Below are 6,025 nucleotides of genomic sequence, written 5' to 3'. Positions count from 1 at the left end.
CTTGGTGCCATGTGCGCTTAACCCAACACTGCACTACCACCGGCATCCCCCAGCCTAACTTCTAAGCATGGCTGAATAATGTTAATGGAGCCAACCAGGCCTCAGATTCTCTTTCTAATCTGTAAGATTTAACTGCTTTCTAAAAAAAAATGTAACCTTTCACAGACCCATAAGACTATGTTAGCCAGGTAGGAGGCAGGTCTGACTCATCCAACACCATTTTGCCCAGTGAACCCTAAGGAACAGAATGTCTGGTAGGGGAAGGAAATAAAGACTCTATGGGGGCTCAGGTCTCCTCCCCTACAGAGACCTCCCATCCCGTTGTCAAGAGCTGTGGAAGATGGAAATATCTGGGCGCCCTGCTAGTTTGGTGGAGCCTGGGCCTGCCTGCCACCTACAGCTCGGGGATGGACAGTCGCAGCCTCCATCACGTATCTGCTGGGCCTGGGTGAGGGTCCCCAGGCTGCCTGCTGCTCCCAGGGATCCACCTGGCAGCACGGGAGACCCTACCTGCACTTCTGCGGAGGGATGGTGTGTGCACCAGGGAGTCTCCTGCCTCTTCCCGGCCGCGTCACCTTCGCCCCTTAGAACTAAACGTGTGTGGGAGCAGGCGAGGAAGGGCACAGAAAATGGCGCTTCTGTGGGCAAGGCACTGATATGCGCTTTAGAGTACAGTAGGTTCAAGTGGGCACGAAGTTGGTTCATTCTTAAAACTAGTTGCTTTTTTTTTTTTTTTTTACAGAAAGAAGGGCTGAAGGCTTCTACTCATCAAGTGTCTCACCAGCAAGGACTGAGTACTGCCTGCCAGGCCTCCAGCAGTGATGATGATGAGGAGGAAGGTGAGGAAGTCATAGGCAGTCATTACCAATGGGAACACCGGATGAGCTGATCGGCCAGTAGTAACACTCCATCATCCTATAGGGCCTACTTCTGTTCTCGTTAGCTCTTACTCCCTTGCCCTGCTGTTATTTACTTAGGACAACAGTACAAAGGCCTTTCCTTCCTTTCTTTTTTTATATTCTATTTATTAATGAGAGGGACAGGAAGAATGCGAGAGAAAATGAACTAGACATCACTCTGGTACATGTGTTGCGGGGGATTGCACTCAGGACCTCATGCTTGAGAGAGTTCAGTGCTTTATCCACTGTGCCACCTCCCGGACCACAAGGCTTTTTTTTTTTTTTTTGTAGTTGCTAGGATTACTTTTCCTCAAAAAACCCAGGAAAAATAAGGCACCCCAAAGTAAAACTAATGTCCTTATGGAGGAAAATGGGTATATAGGCAGGTCACCTGCTCACATAATTACAGAGCCAATATTTAAATCTTGTTCTCTTTTAAAAATGTGCAAGTCACTTGGTTCTTTTTGCTTTTTTAAAAGTATCTATTTATGTAAAAGGTTTATGGAGATGGGGATGAGGGAGAAGTGGGGAGGGAAAGGGAGGGAGATAGAGGAGGGAAGAGGGAGAACCAGAGTATTACTCTGACATATAACGCCAGTGATTGAACTCAGGACCTCATGCTTGAGAGTCCAATGCTTTCTCTACTTTGCCACCTCCCCAGCTGCACAAAATGTTTACTTTATTAATGAAAGTAGGGGAGCTAAAGAGGGACAGAGACAGAGAATCAAAGTATCACTCTGGCACATATGATTGAACTTGGGCCCTTATACTTGAAATTATCTACTGTGCAACCTCCTAGGCCTACTTTATCTCTGGGAAAGAGAAAGAAGGGCGTGGTGGTGGTGGGTGGGAAACACATACCAGAGCATCGCCCAGCACATTCAGGACCAGTGATAGAACTTAGAACCCCATAGTTGCAAGTCCTCTTTGCTGCGCTACCCGCCAGGCTGCTTGCTCTTTTGGTTATTTCATTTATTTAAAAAAAAAAATTGGGGGGAGTTGGGTGGTAGTGCAGCAGATTAAGCACATGTGGCACAAAGTGTAAGAACCGCGTAAGGATCCCAGTTCGAGCCCCCGGCTCCCCACCTGCAGGGGAGTCGCTTCACAGGTGGTGAAGCAGGTCTGCAGTTATCTTTTGCTCCCCCCTCTCTATCTTCCCCTCCTCTCTCCATTTCTCTCTGTCCTATCTAACAATGACGACAATAATAACTACAACAACAATAAAAAATAAGGGCAACAAAAAAAGGGAAAATAAATATATATTTTTTTTAAAAAGATTCACTTATTAACATGAAAGAAAGAGGAGAGAGAAAACCAGAGCACTACTCTGTAGTATGTAACAGCAGGGACTGAATGTGGGACCTCATGCACTTCAGTCAAACACTCTACCCACTGTGCCACCTCCTGGGTAGCTCTCTTGATTACTTTTGCTCTTTCTGGAACAAAACCTCTCAAACCAAACCCATTTCGGCATGACCAAATGTCACATCAAGCGATAACCCTGATGGCAACTAAAAACAAAAAAGCTTTACACGCAGTCTCCATCTTGGAAGGTGAATTTCATGTCTCAAATCTTTGGCTTTCAGAACAGGCCAGAAGTTATTCTTCAGACAGTGTTGAAGGCTTAGAAGATGAGGCTCAGCGATTACTTAAAACAAAGAAACTCAGAAGCGTTAAGGTACAATCAAATTTAATTGGGGCTAGGTTTATTCTTATTTTTCTGTACCTGAGACCCACCTCCTGAAATGAAGAGCCAATAGCCTTGGAGCACTGATGTGTCTACATGTCCCTGAAACTCAGTGACATAAATGTCATGACGGGCTGGAAAACAGCTCGGCTAGTAGGGTGGAGAGAGGGATCTGTAGAGGACTAGGCCCAGTGAATCTATGGGGGAATTCAAGGATTCCCTGACTAAAGCCCCAGGTGATGGGGTGGCCTGGCAGTGATCATCATTAAGTGAGCCAGTCTGCAAAGAAGTTTTAAGTCACAATTGTACATGTGAATTGTTGTCATGTTGTAGGTCAATATGCCACATTAATTCAGTCATGCTCTAAAGACATTTTTTTTTTTTCTGCCACTGAGGCTCGGTGTCAGCACTTATCTCCAGGCAGCCTGTTGTTGGATAGGATAGAGAGAAATTGAGAGGGAAGGGGGAGGTAGAGAGGGAAAGAGAAGCATCTCCTCTGCAGGTGGGGAGCAGGGGCTTGAGCTAGGATCCTTGCACGTGGTAGTGTGTGTACTTAACCTGGTACACCACTGCCTGGTCCCCTCAGTCGAGCTTTTCTAAAATGTTAACATAATTCACTTTGGTTCTTGAGATATAAAGAAGTGTAAATAAACATGGCAATAACAGAATAGGCCAGTTAAACACTATAGTCACTTGTGTGAAGAGGGGTTAATTTTCATATGCAAATATGTGGAAATTTTTAGGGCTGAGGAGATATGCTTCGGTGGCTACCTCACACATTACCTGCTCCCCACCCCCCTTTTTTGAGACAGAGAGAAATTGAGAGGAAATAAAGAGACAAGCTTATAGCACCGCTTCCCCCTGCCTTGTAGGGTGGGTCCTCAGAGGCTTAAACCTGGGTCCTTAAGCATAATGTGTGTACTCTACCGAGTGTGCTAGCTACCACCCTGAAGAAGCACACACAAAAAGCAGCAATCTTTGTTTAAAATTGATCGGGTTTAAAATTCTGACTTGCAGACTAGAGTGAGAGTGCTGAGGAAGCTATTCCAAGGAACATGGGGAGTCAGAGTCCCTTCAGCCTGGCTTCCTACTGCCTGACCTGATGTGTCACCACTGCGGGGGTGGCCAGGCCAGCTCTTTGGCTGGCTCCCTGCTGTCAGCTTGGAACCAATTTAGGGAAAATTACCAGGGACATACACTATTGAATTTTTACCTCTTCTCACTTCTAATTGTTCAGGTGAACCTTCCAGAAAGAGAGCAGAGAGTGAAGAGGAAGAAGAGCGAAGTCTAAAAATGCGTGCCTGGCATATGTATTGCATTCAATTTTGCTTTGAAACGATGAAATGGCTTGTTTGGGTTGCGATGATGAATTCACTTGCTTTTGTAACTGATCCCAGTTATGAATAAAAGCTGCTCCAGTAAAGCTTGTGACTTTAGCTGCATACTGTGCCTTAGATTTTGGTGCTTTCTATACCTGTGCTGCCCCAGTCTTGGCCCAGCACAGAACAGCTCGAGGAGCATCCTCTCTGAGCTGCCCTGCTGAGCCTGGCTGGGGCCTCACTGTGCTCTGTGCCCCTGCTGGCATGGCGCTTACCTTCACTGACCACATCGGCCTGAGACCTGGGAAGAACAGGTGCAGCTCAGAAGGGATTACTGGCTATCGGGGGTTTTGCCAAATTCTGTAGGAGCCTTAGTCATTGGAGTCCTCAACTAACTCAAAGGGCAGGTGCTGTTAATCCCTTTTACAGCTCTGGAAACTCAGGTTTAAAGAGCTTAAGACTGATGTCCAAAGCTCTTTCTCAAAACCTTAAAAAATGTGTGGGGCCCTGGGTTTGATAGTTTGGCAAGGCCTGCACTCTTGGTGGCACTGGTCGGCTATCTGCCAGTGCCGTGGTTAGAGGCAACTGAGAGGAAATGTCGGCTTTACTCCTAAGCATGATCAGGACTGCCTCCCCCACACACTGCATCACTAGATCTTGCCTCTTCGCATCTGTCAACTGAACTTTATGAACAGGTCAGAGTTGATCGGTCCATATCTAATTCATATATTTTTCTACTTATTTTCCTTTTTGTTGCGCTTTTTATTGTTGTTATTGATGTCGTCGTTGTTGGATAGGACAGAGAGAAATGGAGAGAGGAGGGGAAGACAGAGAGGGGGAGAGAAAGACAGACACCTGCAGCCCTGCTTTACCACCTATGAAGTGACTCCCCTGCAGGTGGGGAGCCGGGGGCTCGAACCGGGATCCTTACGCCGGTTCTTGCATTTTGCACCACAACGTCAAGCAATGTAACAGAAGAGATCCCAGAAGCAGAACTAGAAGCACACCAACATTAGAGGAACTGGTGAAATAGCTCATTTGAGAATGGGCTGCTTTGCCATGTACATGATGTTACTTTGAGCCTTGTCCCTACCACACTGAAGAAACTGTACTGTGGTCTCTCCCACTGTCTCTCAGCCTTTGTCTCTGGTAAAAACAACAACAAAAACATATTTAGGGTCATTTAATTTTACTTGTTTATTTTGTTTTATTTTTTTTACCTCCAGGGTTATTGCCGGCTTGGTGCCTGCACCATGAATCCACTGCTCCTGGAGGCCATTTTTTCCCTTTTGTTACCCTGGCTGTTTTATCATTGTTGTGGTTATTATTATCATTGCTATTAATGTTGTTGTTGGGTAGGACAGAGAGAAATGGAGAGAGGAGGGGAAGACAGAGAAAACCTGGATCCTTCTGCTGGTCCTGGAACTTTGCACCACGTGCGCTTAACCCACTGCGCTACTGCCCGACCCCCTACTTGTTTATTTTTAACTATAGTACCATTCATCTCTAACTTATGGTAGTGATGGGGAATGAACTTGGGACCTCAGCACAGGCACTGAAATGTTTTGTATAAGTATTAAGCTATATTCTCCTCCCTTTAAACATACTCAAAACAAAATAAAATTCATCCAAAAGACTAAACAGAAAACCAACACTTAAAACTGCAAAGGTTTTGTTATCTGTATACTATATATTTTTAAATAATTCTTAAGCTGAAGATTTGAAATAAATGAACCCAAAACTCTCTTTTTGATTGGAGATGGAATTTAAATTAAAAACTGTTATACACACCTACTAAGAAGCATCTAGAAGTATTCTTAAGCCATACTCTCTGAATGTATAAATATGGACTAGAGTATCTGACAGAAAAAGCTCAGGCTAGTTAATTGCTCTGCAGTAGTTAATTTCTGCAGGAAATGGAGCAAAATCTCTCCTCGTCGCACGGGTTTGTAACCATCTAGCACGAGCCTTCATCTACTGAGAGATGACAGTGGTTCCTGGCTTTAAAAGGAAAATATGGATACAGAGTCAAAAACATAAGATTTTCTCAATCCCACTGAATCTTCCATCTTATTTTAATGGCAGCAAGGGTTAAATATAATGTACAATAGAACATGATC

This window comes from Erinaceus europaeus, chromosome 16 (assembly GCF_950295315.1).
Source record: "Erinaceus europaeus chromosome 16, mEriEur2.1, whole genome shotgun sequence".
NCBI classification, from domain to species: domain Eukaryota; kingdom Metazoa; phylum Chordata; class Mammalia; order Eulipotyphla; family Erinaceidae; genus Erinaceus; species Erinaceus europaeus.
The sequence above is the reverse complement of the archived record's forward strand: the minus strand, read 5'-3'. Positions refer to the sequence as shown.